We start from the raw sequence: 16937 nt of genomic DNA on the forward strand, positions 1-16937 counted from the left end.
CCATGTGCTGGTATTTGAAGATGGGGCCTTTGGGAGATAATTAGGCTTAGATGACTCATGAGGGTGAGGTCCCCATGATGGGCTTAGTGCCTGAACAAGAACAGACACCAGAGGGCTTGCTCTCTCTCTTTTCTGTATGAGGACACAATGAGAAGTCAGCTGTGTGCCAGCAAGGAAAAGAGTCCTCCCCAAGGAACCAAATTGTCTGGCACCTTGATCTTACACTTCTCAGCCTCCAGAACTGTGAGAAGTGAATTTCTGTTGTTCAAGCCACTCAATCTATGACATTTTGTTATGGCAGCGCCAGCCGAATAATACAATGTGTATGTCCAAGAGGAGATCAAAAATCTTTGCAAAGCTAAGGAAGTTTACTTTAAGGTATAATGAGAAAAGTTGATGAGAATATCTAACATGGGCCTTTTAAAATATTTGATCATTTGGAATGATTTAGAAGGCTTTGTGATGATACCATTAAAAAATATATTCCATTTAACCATAGTCAATCATTTTGTATTTTGGTTTGTTTGGTAATGAGGCCAAATTTAAGATATTATTCTACAATATATTTGAAGAAATTTTGCATCAGATATAAATATATAGATTTCTCTGCTTAAACCAAATATGATGAGAGAGTTAAATTTTGTGCCAAGAATATCATATGGTATTATACCTTCTCTATTGAAAAAAAATAAATGTTTCCAATTTGGAAGGAGAACTTGTTGTAAATTCTTGAAATTTGAAAGTTGATTTCACATCCGGATTCTCAGTGGGGCACCTGGTACGTTTCCCCGAAGCCTGTCTATGTTGGTGTATTGGTACAACCATTTCTTTAATAAATCTGCTTTGAAATACAGAGAGGCATGCTGTTTAAAAGCTGGTGAAAGGTGATTGCTAGCCTTGAAATAAAAAAGCCGAGTTTCATTTTAAAAAACAAGATCCTTCTCAGTTTGACTGAAATGCATTAAGCAGGATAGAGAGACTATCTCTTGTAATTGTCAGCAGATTGGCAATCTGACATATAATTCTGGCAAACCTGTACTTAATTGCTAAAATATGACTTCCTAGCAACTACAAGTATGTTCTGGCAATGTCAAGTTATCCCAAACCACATGACTTGACTTCTGCTTTAGAATTAAAATTGAAGATTTATCCCAGGTTGAAACTGTGCCTCGTGCATTCTGCAAGAACTCTGTAGACTGCAGACAGGAAAACGGAATATCGTTAAAGCTTTGCAGTGCCCCAGGGGTCAATGTCAGATACAATCTAATTTAACATCTTTATTAAGGATCTCGAAGAGGGAGTAAGCCACATATTAATGAAATGTGCAAATGATATTAAACTGGGAGCTGGTGTAACCACCAGTAAGGACAAAGAAATAATAGAAACGCACCAAAAGAGGTTAAAACTATGAGCAGAAAATTATTACATGAAAATCACCTTCTTGGGATTGATAGTTTTGGAGATGAGCACTGGGAGTCAGACATCTCAGAGTTTGGGGGTTGCATCCAAGTGGGAATTAAAGAAGAAGAAAAAGAGGGCAACCTTTAGCCAGTATCTAATTTAGACACCAATGTAAACACTTTACATTATATTATGTAAATTTATACAGTCTTTAAAATCAGGAAGATCATCAACTCTAAAATCTAGATACAAGCCAACTCAAATGTAGTAGCTTAACTAAATATGACACAGATAGCTATTAAAAAATACTAGTGCATGAACAATATCAACATGCAGAATATATGAAATACCATGGAGCAAAAGAAAAGCAGAACATAAGATACATGCAGAATGATAAAACATAACATAACACAACCTAAAATATATGTATGTTCACTAAACAAGCTCCAGAAGTCTCCACCCAAAAACCTCTTTTCAAATATATGCTAATCTGGAAAAACAAATAAATGAATCTTTTTTTTAAAAAAAAAGGCGAAATAATTTAGAAGCCCTAAATTTGTAGCCTCTATTTCTTCATATTTTCCTATTCCTCACCCATACAACAGTTGAGACTACTCCAAAAATGACACTGTGAAGCTGTTACTAAAATACGATGCCCTTGAGGCAGCATCTGACAATCTTTTAGTCTTCAGGAAGGAGTCCTGTGACTACCTCTAACTTCTTGAAATCACCCTTTCTTCCTTTTCCACTTCTCTTTCTACTCCCATGCCAATAAACTTGGTCACTCTTAGTTATCCAGTCATTTTGACAAGAAATTTTAAATAAGCAAACACCCTGAAACAATGGTTTGCATTTTAGAACTTCTGACCTTTCCCCCATCTCTTAGAATTCCTCATGGAACTGCCTTCAATTGAACTACACAAAACGGCATACTCTCGTGTCACATACGTGGAGCCCGAAAGGGAGACCTTCATAACCATATTGACTTCACCCATCTGTCTATGGTGCCGTCTCAGTAAAAGTCATCTTCCACTCGTCTTCTAATTTCTTCCATGAACCCTTACCTGCTTTCAGGATGTAGGGCCAGAAGAAAAGAAGGAAAATTCCCTAGTGCCCCAGATATACCAAAAGGGAACCCATTGACCTAGCATAGAACCCACAGCAGTGGCTCCTTATAACAGCAAGGCATCAGTAGCAAACATCTAAAAAGGCAGATGTAAGTGGATCCAATGAATCAAAGATGCTGCGTTTCCTAAAACAGTAGAAAAAAACAATCCTATTCGTGTTTCACACAAAGAACGTAATCCACATCACATAACTGCAAGGTTTACTGCCTCTGGATCATAACAATTCAGCTATATTACTGGCTGATGGAAGGTGATGGAAATGGGGCCATGGGCACATGAGGGAAGACTATAAACACCAAATAAGGATCGCAGTTGATAGGGGTGGATACACTGAAAACCTTCAAAGGACACCCTTGCCAATGAGGAAGAAGAATTATTTTAAGTATGCTAGAAGGAATTACTAGACATATGGGAATAAAATTCAAGGAGAAAACAAGTGGGCTAAATCTTAAGAATTTTATTATAGTTTAGCTCTTTCATGGACTTGAGATACCTAAATGGGAATTTAACAGACATGAAAAGCACACACTAAAAGACAATTTCATTAATGATTCCTAAATTACAGTGAATTAGAATAAGCTTCTCCACATGAAGTGTAAGGTTTCCTTTAGTTTGTTACCTGAGTTCATTTACAAAGGAGGATTTCCATGTCACCTCCTCACTGCATCAAGCACAAATGAACTTCACCCCACCCCAATGGCAGTTCTTTCCAAAGCTAGAAAAGTGTTTTCAACAAGCCACTTAGTATTCTTGGGTACTTTAGCTTTTCTTAATTTATAATTAGTATACGCATCAGAAGTTCAAATATAGACATATTTTGCATACTTTCCACCATGATAAAATAGGATTTTTTTTCCTTAGAGAAACATAAATTTAGCTTACCTGTCTATGCCTTCTTCCAGGTACACATGAAGTACAAATTGTTCGTGTCACAACGTAACGGAAGACATTTAGTATCTGCTCTGTGCCAGCTAATCTTCTAGGTGGTGGGAATGCAGAAAAATCAGACCTGGAGCTTACCCTTAAAAATTTCACCATCTGGTGAAAGATATTAACTAATAAACAGGTTTATATTATACACTATATGTGAACGATGGAATCATTAATGCCAGTACATCTTCCAGGAATGTCATAAATAGTAAGTTACTTGGTTTTCAAATATTAAGATACAAGTTCATTAAGTGGAAATACGTGATTTTTTCAAAGAACAAAATATTAACTTTCAAAGATCATCAGAAAAGCCTGTGACAAATATTATTCTGTTCACTGATATTTAATTCCCCTCTTCTGGGCACATGGAAGAATTATAATTCCCTGTCCCCTTGAAGTTAGACATGACCACATGACTTGCTTTGGCCAATGAAAAGCGAATGGAAGTAGAGAGTGGAAGCTCTAAGTGGAAGCTTTTAATTGCCACCGCTTGAACTCTCTCTTGACCTCATCTGGCAATCACTGTAGTGCATGTTGATAGGAAGGTGAAATTCAGAGCTATCACCTGGAGGATGGCACTCTGGAGAGTCACTCAGATCTGCAATGAATTTTGCATGAGCCATAATTAAACCCTTGCTGTTAAAGTCATTGATACTTAGGGATGTTTATTACTGCAGCATAACTTTGTCTATCCTAACTGATACACTCATTAAACTCAAGGAAAAATATGATGTCTTCACTATAAAGTAAGAGTTGCTAAAAATATATATATTAATTCTAAATGAGTTAAGTGTCAGCTAGTCAAGAAGCTTTTATTGCATGTCCACAAGGTGCAGAATACTTTAGTCAGCCATGTGTCAAGACTTTAATTTTGTAGAATACTTTGAATTTATGACTTTAGCCGGCTCACTACTCTCCATGAGTAGTGATGATAAAGGGTCTTGTTCAGAGCAGCTGTAATTCTGAGTATCAAGTGCACCTTCTTCTTCCATCTCACAGGTAGCCTGGGGGTCTGCACCCATCCATACTTGAAAAAACATTTTGAGATTCTCTAAGGAAGAATGAAGGCAAAATTGATTTACTGTTTTCACTGTCAGACACTTAAAAGATTTTTTGACAAGAAAAAAAAAATAGAAGTGATCAGGAAACCATTCTTAAAATTGACTATATAGTTATAATGATGGGTAAAAATAAAAATAAATATGTCTAATCACAGAATACTTTATCATTTGAAATAAAAATGAACTCTCTTTTGCATTGAAGAGCATTCTCTTGTATCTAATTTGGAGAGATACTTAACAAATAGTATAACAAAGGCTTTCTTTCTATTATAATAAGTAATTGATGTAGACTAACCATTTTGCCTGATGGATTTCAGAGCTGAAGAGTGACAATCACTCACTGTACCATCATTGAAAAGTAGCATTCTAGAAGATTTGTTTTTTTTAAAGACATTTGTATGCTTTTTGAAATGAGAAAACATCCTAGCCATGAAATAGCGTTGTTATAGCTATTTTCTTGAAGTACCATGTGCAGAATTTCAAAACAACTTTGGAGTGCTAGCTTATAAAACCATTGAGGACGGCCTAGTAACTAGTCTGGGTTTGGAGTCAGGGAACTGTTTTCCTGGTCTCTGGACTCAGGTCTCCTTTACATGCAAACCTACGAATACTCAACCATCAGAGCTAATTTTCTAAATATAAAGCTGACCTGGTTCTTTCTATTTGAACAACCTCCAAAGCTTCTCAGTTGCCTTGTGCATGAAGTTTACATTTCTTAACCCACTCTTCTGTCCAAAATAACCTTTTCTCCCGTCGTGCCAAGTGGGTCTCACTCGCCAGGTTTATCTTGTTCTTTCATCCTCTTATCTGAGACATGTTTCCTCAACTTCTTTTTCTCCGCTGGTGAACTCATCTCTCAAAGCTTGCTCATGGCACATCTCTTCGGTAAAGTCAATGTCACTTGTTTCTTTTGTTGTGCCTACTCTGAATGTATGTTTGTTTCTATGACTGCATCGTGTGATATGATTGCTATATTTTATTATAACTATTTATTTACTTGTCCAAGAGGACTAACCCAATCCCTTCCATAGAAAAATGTGTTTTATTTAACTTTGCATCACCTGCTCCCCTATCAAATAGCTCAAGTATCTGGCATATAATTGTGGGTAAATATTTGGCGAATGAGTAAATGAATGAATGAACAAATGAGAACTGAATTCAGCTGATGACTTTACTAATAACCTCCTGCGTGACATTGGCCAGGTCACTTGATTTCTCTGTGCCACACATTCCTGATATGAGAAAAGGGGATAATAATTGCTACCTGCCATAGAGGGATGCTGAAAGGATTAATGAAATAATTTTTGTAAAGCAGTTTGAGCTCCCTGGAAGAAAGGCACTATGTAAGAACAAAGTGTTATTATAATTATTATGTAGCACCTTTCATCTGAGAATCTCAAAGCACTTCACAAAACATTAACTCATCAATCTTCCCAATGCTTCTGCAAGAGAATTCCATTATCTGCATTTAGAAAAGGGGAAAATGTGGACAGCAAAAGGTGGACCACCTAGCCCACGATGCCATCCTTGTTGAATGCCAAATCCAAGAGCAGGTTTCAGGCCTCCTAGCTCGAGACAGCCCTTTGAACTTCCACTCTGTAACTTCTCCTTTTCCCTATACAGAGAGAGCCATTGAGCAGCCTGGGCTGGATGGCAAAGATCCAGTTGGAATGAGTGCCCAGGTTAATACCTTCCATAGAAGAAAGGGTGGGATGGGGCAGGAAGGTGATGCCCACAATCCTTCCCTCAACTGTAACAGTAAGAAGAAAATGTAAGCAATGCCTGCAATCAATCGCTCACCCTCCTCCAAAGGCTTTGCCTGAAATCTTTTCATCAACCCTCTTTTAACTTGACACCTTTCAGCAATGTCTGTCTCTCAGCCAGAAAATGTCTCATCACCTTTGAATACAAAGGTAGCTGTTTAGCAACCAAAGAAATAATCCTAAAATACTACATTCAAAGGAGCTTTCCCTTCCTAATACTGTTTTTCCTGCTGAATCCCATGAATGTTAGCTGAGACAGGTGGTACTAATCCGCCTTCTAAAAGGAAAGGAAGAATGTTAGCTATTCTGCATATACTTAGGGGAAAAAAAAAAGCCGTAGTTTGGAAAAAGATGTGTTACGTCAGGAACATCTAGCAAAGTGGAGCCACTTCTATTCATAGCTAACCAGGGAGGCGACATTTGTGCTTTCTCACAGATGTGAAGTTCATACTTCCCGGAGGTTGTGGTCAAGATGACTGGTCCAATAATGTGGGTAAATTTGCTGCAAACATACACAGCACGTGTGTCTCAACATCCTGGAAATAGTAGAACTGTGTCTAGAAGCCAGACGAATTCAGCAATCATCATTCTTTCATAGCACCCATTTCCAGGGGAAACATTATATTTCATCTTGATTTTAAATCCAGAAAAGAATAATTAGCTCATTATGATAAGCTTCCTGCTGACAGCTCCTCTGAAAGCTTGAATGGAATACCCCTCAACTTCCTTGATACTTAGGACCTTTCTCTTCTCTTCATTCATTATCAAGCCCACTCTTCAAAGGTTAATTGCTCACAAACTGTGCCACTGTAAAGATTTGAAACTCCTGGCCTGCTGTTCCTAAACACAGTCTTATTCACCTTTCTAACTTCCTCACACCTCCTTGGGAGCCATCTGTAGTCATGGAAAAAGAAGGCGCTTTGTAACCAAACCAATCTGACAGTTAATCTTAGTGCCTGCCACTTTCTAGTTGTGTGACTTTGGGCAAGTGTCTGAATCTCTCTGAGCTTTCCTTTGTGGCCTGTAAAATGAGAATTACAGGCCTACAGTGAGAGCTGTTTGAGAGCTAATGGGCACACACAGAATTTCCCAGCAAAGATCGGTGCCCTGAACTGACAGAATCTCCAAATGCTGAGCAGAAGATTGAATGTAAATTCACAAAATGAGCACCAGAAGTTGAGCTATACCCACAGTGCTAGCAAAGTCATTGCAAAGAAAGTCCCAGAAACAGAGCTTGGATCTAGGCAAGGTATTGACAACGGGAATCCAACAGATGAAACCAAGCAGGGGTCAGTGGGGGTGGGTGTGAGGTAGAACAGACCAAGGTCAAGGCCTAAACTAGCAGGTAGTAATTGCCAGGAAGATCTGAAAATTAAGGGAGAGAAAATCATAACAGAGACCGGAGCTTCATGATTCTAATCCCTAAAGGAAACTCCGATGTGGAGGAGTCAAAGAATTAGACTTGGATTAAGAATTAGGCCAGGATTTAAGCAAGAATGTCTGTGTCAGCTGACTCCAGGCAATCAGACATAGGAAACATAAAGGACCACCTCCACAGAGATCACTTTACTCCTCCTTCAGCCTCTCCTGCCTGCATCAACGTCTCAACTACACATCAGGCTCCATGGTTCTGGGCTCTCCTGCATTTGCATCTTGCTCTTCCTCTATCATCTTATCTTGTATGGACTTGTGTATTGAGCTTGAACTGTTTTGCCTATGATTGATTCAAAAGCCTCATTAGATACTGGACTAGTATTTGCTCCCAGGCACCATAGACACCATGCTGCTCAGTCACCATGATCGCTCAAGTTCCCAGGGCACTGCTGAGCACTTTCCCATTCACGCTCCACTCCCTATGGGGAAGAACATCCAATACGAGTAGATAAGAATGGGAATGAGTTGCTGGAACCACAGTATACCACTTCGCCAAGAACAAGAGGATGCAAAAAGTCACCAGCATGGAAATCACTCCCTTTCCTCCTGACAGGGGATAGAATTCCAGACTCAGGGGAGGGCTGAACCTACAAATGGGAGACAAGACCCTCCACTGTGGAGCCCAGCAGACTGTCACCCCAACCACCTACCCTCTGATATTCCACTGGTGACCTCTCCTGGTATTGTGGCTTCAGGTACTACCACTGAATAGATTACTTTCCCAAATGTTCAGCTCTCACCTCTAGCTTTTCTCTGGAGCTTCAGGCCCACATTTCAGAAGGCTGTCAGGCATTTTCACCTAAATATCTAACAGACATCTCAAATCCATTAGTGTCCCTTGCCACTTTTATCAGTAGCGTCAAATATCTCCTACATAGCAGACTCAAAATGATGATTTGACCTTCCAAGTTGGATACTGAGTAGACTCACAGCCAGAGCTCAGTGCCAGTGAGAATAGGGTCCAACTATGCGTTAGCAGTGCTGGAAGAGAGTTCTTTACCTCAACCAGAGACACCTCGATAACATGTGCAATGAGGGCAGAGGCCTTCACTCAAAGATCAAGTGGAACAAGACTTCAGTGGTGCCTGCGAGAACCGGAGTTCCTTCCCAGGACTGTGATGTGCCCCGAGGACTCCCCTACACAGAGATGAACCTAATTAGAAGTGACTCGATCAAACAGAAGTGACTAAGTGAGCTTTAGGACATTAAATTGGTTTCAAAAATTAACCAGCACGCCCACCCTCTAGCTACTGAGAAGAAATGGGGGTTCCTAAGTTAAGTAAGTTCAGTTACAGAAAAGGAAAAAAAAAGTATTAGTAGTGACTGTAGCTTTTAAACCCACTATCTATATATCCCCCACAGGGTCCAGCATAGGTTAAGTAATTAAATATTTACTGAACAAAAGAATACATCCTTGATTTTTAGATCTAGCCTTTATTTCGCTAAACAATTTTTTACCTGTGAGATCTTACTTTCTAGTTAGTTCTTTCCCCGTCCACTACTTAGAATTCTAAGCAGCACTTGACTTTCTAAGTGGAAAGTACATTTCACCCAGTGACCCAGTACTACAAACGGGTCAGCACTGTGCAAGCGCTTACTTAAAGGATGGGTCTATATGGGGCACTTTGTTTCTCAACAGAGAAATTACAATAACCCCAGGTGAATCAGGTCAAATGTATCCTAGATGAGTTTGCCAACAGATAGCAGTAACAATAACCACTTCCATGTATCCACCGTTTACGATGGGCCAGGCATTGTGCTAAGCCCTTCACTGACTCTAATCTTCACACAACAAGCAGGAAGACCATAGAATCTCCCCTTTTCAGTGCGGAGGTTAATCACACAATGAAGAAGTGGCAGAGCCTGGGTCTGAACACAGGTCCGTCTGCTCCCCAAATGGGGCTCTTCCACCATACGGATCACCTCCCCCGCCAACCCAGGGAATCTTTGCCATCCTCTCAGCTACGTTTCGTATGCACCTTGGTTGGCTCTTCACCAAGGTTCCCAAAGTTCTCAGAATTTTCATTTCCAACTCAGCAGAAGACACATTTCCCATTGTAGTTTACACACTAAACACAGAAATTATAAATCTGTATACCAGAAAGTGTAATGAAAGAAGGAGCCCTCCTCGCTGAGACAGAGGAACCCAATGGAAAAACAGTTTTTAAATTTCGAATGGGTTTCCTGAATACTAAATTTACTCAATGAGAATGAACATGTCAAAATAGAGGAGACTCCAGAGCCCAGATTCGGAGATTCAAAATGTCATTGAAAATTAAGATGCTTTTGAATGAAATAACTTCTGGTAAGTTATGTCTGAACATGACCACTGGAATTTCAGAATTGACTACAGGGAGATAAAAACGTAAATGAGCTCTGCCAGGAGGATTCCAGGCTGAGGGGTTTTCTGGAGAGAGTGACAGAAAGTTGAATAGCTATGGTTTCATCCCAAGTAAATTAACCTTGAAGTAAGGGCCAAACTTCTTAGTAATGCCAAAAAGTGCCCTCAGACATTTCTGGTATTCAGGCATTTCCAAAAAGTGGGATTTTACTTAGGGACAAGAAAATGCTCTATCATATCTTCCCTTTGCCAAACACAGCTAGATTAATTAGCATGTTCTTCAACACTGCTCTTTTTAGATTTTCCAATTGAGGAAAAGAACAATTATTTCAACATTCAGATCATGCAGTGCTTCTGCCTTCAATATCTTGTATTGGCTTTTGAAATTCTCACCTCCGTGGAGGGGCAATTTTAATTGGGCCCTAGATCACGCAGTCTCCCTCACACCTCCTGTTCTGGAAGATGGAAGGAAGGCTGAAAATCCAGACTTCTTCAGCAGGATGGCTGGTAGGTGTCTGAAAGGAAAGCCTGGTACTGCATCCTTGGCTTTCCAAGTTTAGGGTTATAGCTTTAATTTATAGATAGGTCTGGACAGCTGCTATAGCCACCCACTGATGCTGGTGTCACTACATAGGATGGAAATTACGCCAGGAGGCAGGCAAACCCTCCACCCAGGGCTAAATAAGACCAGGGAGAGAGCTAGATAAAGCAGAAAGCAGGAACAGGCAGTGAATTCTTGGCTAACACTGAGTCTTAAAGAGAAAAATCCAGATTGCAATATGAGCTGCACATGAGGACTCTGGGATGTTCTGTGATTCTGTACAAGACGGTCTAGAGGTGGTAAGAGCATTTCATCTGTTATTTCTCATACCATCACATGCATGGCAAGCACTTGTTTAATTGTCTGCATTCCCTACCGAAATCCTTTAAGGGTGGAGAATGGATTGGTTCCCTTCACCAACGCATCCCCAATACGCAGTATAGTACCCATGAAAGGGTAGGCATGCAAAATATTTTTTGAATATCAGATGTCAACCAGTGACCTGGTTTTGTCTTCTGGACGATATTCATTCATTCAAAAAATATTATTAGGTCGCCCTCTGTGTGCCAGGCCCAGCATCAGTAGGACAAGGTTAAATGACACGTGAGTTCTGATGAGGCAGACCAGACTGTTTCCAAGCTTTCTTTGCGTCTCAAGTGGTCCAGGCTTTACGTTAGTAGGCTCAGCTTTAAGATACAGAGAGGCAGAGGTGGGGACCACTAAATTCCAGGCAAGAAAGGCAGTAACACAAGGAGAGAGAAGGAAAACAAGGGACAGACAGCCAGGTGGTGTCGGGCAGTCTCTACCTGTCCTCTGCTCTGGTTTTCTGCTAGGATCTGAGTATGGAAAGACAGTGGCCGACAGGTGTGCTGGTTCCCTGGGTGAGGTGAGGCTCCACAGGTGTTCAAAGTTCTTTATTGCAGCTCCAACAGCGAGCTGGGTCCTTGGGGAGTTCTCCCGGACCTAACAGCTGATTCCTTCTCATTACCCACCAGGTTAGTTCCGAGCAGACAGCTGCTCCTTGCACGTAACCCTTTCTTTGCCTTGGCACTCAGTGAGGGTGAAGGCCCCATTCACTGAAGACCACACCAACCCTGGGACTGCAAGGCCTTGGTCAGGTCCCACTCTATCATTTATTAGTTCAGTGCCCTCAGGAAACCCTCTTCTCTGAGCCTCCTTCCTTCCCTCTATACAATGGGGAGAGGGTTTTCTATTCTTTCTTGCCTCATAAGCTTCTTGAGGATAAAAAGACCCATAGAGATCTTAAAGTAAAACATAACATGATGGCTAAGGGAGAGGAGAATATGAAGAAGATGGTTTTCCTCCTGATTTTCTTCTCAAAATGGAGATAGTGATGAAAATGATAGAGGTAGTGGTAAGTAGCTAAGTATATGAATTTGAAAGTATGTAACTGATTTATTTGTGTATTTGTTCAGCAAATCATTAAGTACTTGTTATGTACCTGTCTCATAATATCTTAAACGGAACCTTCCCCTGCTGTTTGATGCTGCCTTATCATTACATAAAACTTTTCCCCAAGCGAGGCTTTCAAGGGAATGGCTGGATATTGATAAAATTTACCAATCAGAAGCGATATAGATCAGGAATTTGTCACTTCACTAAGGAAATGGGTACCTTAACAAGTGGCAGTCATTTCTTCTTTCTGCTGTACAAACAATCTTAAAACTATGAGGCTGCGGCACATGAATTTGAATGAAATAAAGCATGTTAATGGAAATACAAAACTGAATCTTTTGAAAGTGGTGGTTCTCAAAGTGTGGTCCCTGGACTGGCAGCTTCAGTATCACCTGAGATCTGATCAGAAAGACAAATTCTCAGCCCCCCCAAATCTGCTGAATCAGAAACTCTTGGGGTGCATCCAGCAACCCGTGTTTCAACAAGCTCTCCGGGTGGTTCTGGTACACCACGCTGTGAAGCTCTCTGATGCCGCTAAGATGCTTCAAAGAAGCTCAAGCAGGGTGAAAACTCAAATGTAGTATGAAGCCAAATACCCAAATATGGACAGGAAAAAAGGGTTTAATTTCTCATCCTGTAACAAGGAAAGGTTTCATAATTATTTGGAAGTATTTTACATACCACCTTAAATAAAATCATTCTGATTATCAAAAGACTATTATGACTACTATATTTTATGTCTTTAAGACTAACGTGGTACCAAAAGCTCTGATAGTGCCTGAATGGGAGCAGGGAAAGTAACTATCTGAAAAGGAAGTTTCTTTTTTGCATCTCTCCTAATACCTCTGTTGGAGATGGCCAAAAGCATTTTGGTCTCAAGTGTCACATTAGCATGGTTAATGAGGGAACAGAAATTGAGGGAAATGATTTTGAAAAAATACAAACTTTATTATTTCCAAGTTCTTTATTCAGTAGTTACTTATATCTGATGGTATTCTCCTTTTTATTGTTTTATAAACATTGTAAATAATCGTCTCAAATAGTAAACTTGTTGGCTGTGGAAGCACAAGTGATAAGTAGAACTTTTCCTAAATTCTTACATACAAATTTTGATAACTAACAACCCCCAAGAAACTCCAATCAAAGCCAAAAAAACCAATCTAAGTTCTTGGGAGTTTTTGCACTTTAAATGCAAGAGCATAACAAAGGAAGGCCCTTTTAAGTGAAATGCTTTCTCTTTGTGTTAGTCTTATACGGCCATGAAGTTGCATCCAGAAGTAATGCTCAGGATCAGCCCCGCTGGTTACGGAAGTCAGAAGGTGGTGAGTAACTGCGGCCTGGTTCCATCAGAACTTCTCAAAGCATTTAGCCCAAAGTTGTTCTGAGGTCCATTTAGGCACCCCCCAGCTTGCTTCCTTTATTACTCGAATCCTTTAGTGAGGACCACTTTGCATGATTGTTTTACACATCGTGGTCCATTAATATGACTCTTTACCCTTCCATGTTCACATTTAAGAACACTTCACTAAATAGATGCACAGGCAAAATCAACTGGTTGTTAATACCTCTAACTCAACAGGTGCTAATGTGAAAATAATGATGGCCACCAATTAAACAGCTGGTCCTGTGCCTGCTTTTTTTTTCCTTCTTAATGAGAGTAAAACAGATCTGTGCTATGTATAGATTCACAACTAATCAGATGGGGTCTATATAAAGCTGTCCTTTTGAACATCTATAAAACTTCATTCACAATCTTGGATTATAAGTCACTTCTCTTTTTCTAATTCCCATTCACCACTTTTTATCATATATATATATCTTGAAAACGGTGGCACAGATGTCTGAAGAGTGAAAAATTCAGAGTGTTTAGATGCTAACTTAGCTGAATTAATAGTGACCAGTAGCTCCAATGTGCAGTTCCATTAGTTTGTTCTTGCTGAAGATCGTTTCCATAAAAACACTGCAATACAATTTTGTCTTTAATTCCTTCCACCAAATTTTTATTGCTCATCTACTATAACAACATTACATTGCTCGCTGTCTTTACTAACATTGCATCTAACAATTCTTCACTGGGGATATTAGAAGGGCCAATTAGTTCAACCCCTCATTGAACTTAATTAAGAAATAAACAAAGAACTGTCTACTTAACTGAGAAAATTAATGCAAGAAATTCTTTCTCATGTGGCATCTGAGAAATGAAAGCCTGCTGCTGACCTGTGTCTTCTGTCAGTTAGCACTTTCTGTCTCACATAAGGCAGGATGAGATTGCAAGCTATCCTAAGAATTTGACGTGTCTTCCTATTTAAGGGGGCGAAAAGATAACATCATGAACTGGATTGACCAGTTGTTTCTTCCAATTGACTGAAATAATCAGGTGTTCTGGCATCTTATCATCTGAACTGTCCAGGCAACATGGTCAAACTGATAGACTTAGAAAATTACCCTTGCTTGCTCAAAACATTTTTTTCATTATTAATACATGTATTTTTATTTTTTAATATTTTTAATTACAATATAGTTGACATAACATAGTGTGAATTCAAGGTTTACAACATGTTAATTTGTTACATTTATATATTTACTATGATATCCATTGTAACAATAGTTAGCACCTCTATCATATTACATAAATATCATTTCTTTTTAGTGGTTGGAATAATTAAGTTCTAGTCTCTTAGCAAGTTTGATGACTATAATACAACAGTACTGTCTATATTCACTATACTGTGCATGGGATTCATTTACTACTGGTTGCAAGTTTGTACCCCTAATTCATGTCTGTTCTTTCCTCCCAACCCCCATCCCCTGGTAACCACCATCTTACTGTTTTTATAAGTTTGACTTTTTTAGATTCCACATCTAAGTGACGTGATATATGGTATTTGTCTTTCTTGGTCTAACTCAAGGTCCATCTATGTTGTTGCAAATGGCAGGATGTCCCTATTTCTCATGGCTGAATAATATTCCGTGTGTATATAATAATATTCCATCATAGTATATATTTGTATATACTACATCTTCTTTATCCGTTCATCCACTGACGGGCACTTCGGTTGTTTCTATATCTTGACTATCGTGAATACCGCTGCAATGAGGGGGTGCATATATCCCTTCAATATGCTGTTCAAAATAATTTCAATGTTCAACAAATTTCTCATCCAAAAGAAACAAATATGCCTTAGTACAACAATTGATTTACGAGAATATAAAGTTGTGAAAACTTAACAGTAACTTAAATGCCAAAAAAGAGGATTAAATAAAATACAGTCTGCCATAAAATGAAATACTAAACATAATGACTTTAATTATTATAACAGATGACATGGAAAGGTATTTTTGGTATACGTAAATTTTAGAAGCAGATCACACTACCACATTTTGATGCAACTCAATATTTCTTTAAAATATATGTGTGGTATATTTATACATGTTCTCTAAAATGTTAGAAGAGGTCACCTGTGGATGTTTGACCACGGTCATTGGACCACCTGGCTGGTGGATCTACGTCCAGGTGACCTTTTAGTACGTAAAGGAATATGGAAATTTTGTGTAGAATGGAGTGTGTTTGCCATGCTAAGTCACCACAGACAGCTTACACTCCATTTTGCAAACATCTCCTTGGAATTGGCCAGAAATATTTTCTCACTGCATACGGTCCTGCCACTACTTAATGACTGACTCTAGACTCTACTGTGTGTCCAAGGTGCTAGTCTCTTTTTAATAACACAATGTATGTTGGCTACAATCACAAATTTGCTTTTATTACTTCATGATGCTATTTACTATAGTAATACTCCCAGCACTTACAGAATTGGGGTCGATCTATATCTGCTTTACGAAATGAAACTCCAAACAGTCTGTGTGGACATGCATTCGTGGGCACATATGGAATTTGGAGTTGCTCCGGAAAGCTCGATAAAGACCGCTAGGGTATTTATTTAAGGTGTACCACAAAGATGGAAAAGAAAATTGGAAAAACAGATAGGAATGTTGCCTCAAATTTCTACTTCTTTGTGCTTATTGAGTAAATGTTGGTTCTTAAAAAGATGTGTACCACTTTGATTACATCTATAATACATGAAGACAAAAACATAGAATTCATCTGAATTATCCCAGAACAGTTTCTCAGGGAACAGTCAGAAGAACTGCCTGCAGTGCTCATAAACAGTAACTGGATCCCACCTCAAATCTGAGTCAGAATCTCTGAGGGCGGCTCCAAAAATCCATCTTATTAGCAAACACTCTGAGTAAATGTGCACCAAAATTTGCCAAGTACTGATCTTGACCATCGTTATCAAGAATTTACAGCAGAGACACCCAATCCTCGCTATTCGTTGTATGGATTTGTCTTGTTTACAATTTGAAATTTCAGTTGACTATTCCGGGCATTCTAATAGATACTTCGGTGATTTTATTTTTTTCTCAAAATTCCTCATATGGGAAAGAAATACCTTTGAAAACCTATAATGTAACTTTTTTATTCTTTATATTTTTAGTTGTAAATCATTGCAAACATGCAGAAATCTATTGATAAGAATTTGTTAAACACTTCTATACCTGCCTAGGTAAATTTCTCTATATTAAATTACATTTTCTCACTTAGTTAAGTTTAAAAATAAAATCCTTCAGTGCATTGATGCCCTCGATATTATTCAGTGGGACTTAAAATTTAATGTGTCAATGTAATGTGTATATATTATATGAAATATATAATATGAATACAGAACCATCTTATTAAGAACTTTCTGATTACAACCTTGAATCCTTTCATTTTCATTGAGACAACACAGTTAGACACATATATGAAAATATAGCTGAAGTATACTTATTTATAGTTGATGTTATATATTTTCCAACTTTATGAATAAAGAAAAGGAGATAATTGGGAAAGAAGAGAAGGAGAGGAGAAAGAAATAAAGC

The 16937-nt window shown here is 38.8% G+C and overlaps 1 long non-coding RNA gene across 2 annotated transcripts in view; it reads left to right on the plus strand.

Moving 5' to 3' along the window:
• Window positions 1-16937, plus strand: part of LOC139041755 (uncharacterized) — a 153580-nt gene that overhangs the window by 96772 nt on the left and 39871 nt on the right. For both annotated transcript variants that reach the window (XR_011497601.1, XR_011497602.1), the window contains exon 3: window positions 13262-13336. This is a non-coding gene — a long non-coding RNA (uncharacterized lncRNA). The remainder of the gene's footprint in view (window positions 1-13261; window positions 13337-16937) is intronic.

Source organism: Equus asinus, chromosome 2 (assembly GCF_041296235.1).
Source record: "Equus asinus isolate D_3611 breed Donkey chromosome 2, EquAss-T2T_v2, whole genome shotgun sequence".
NCBI lineage: Eukaryota > Metazoa > Chordata > Mammalia > Perissodactyla > Equidae > Equus > Equus asinus.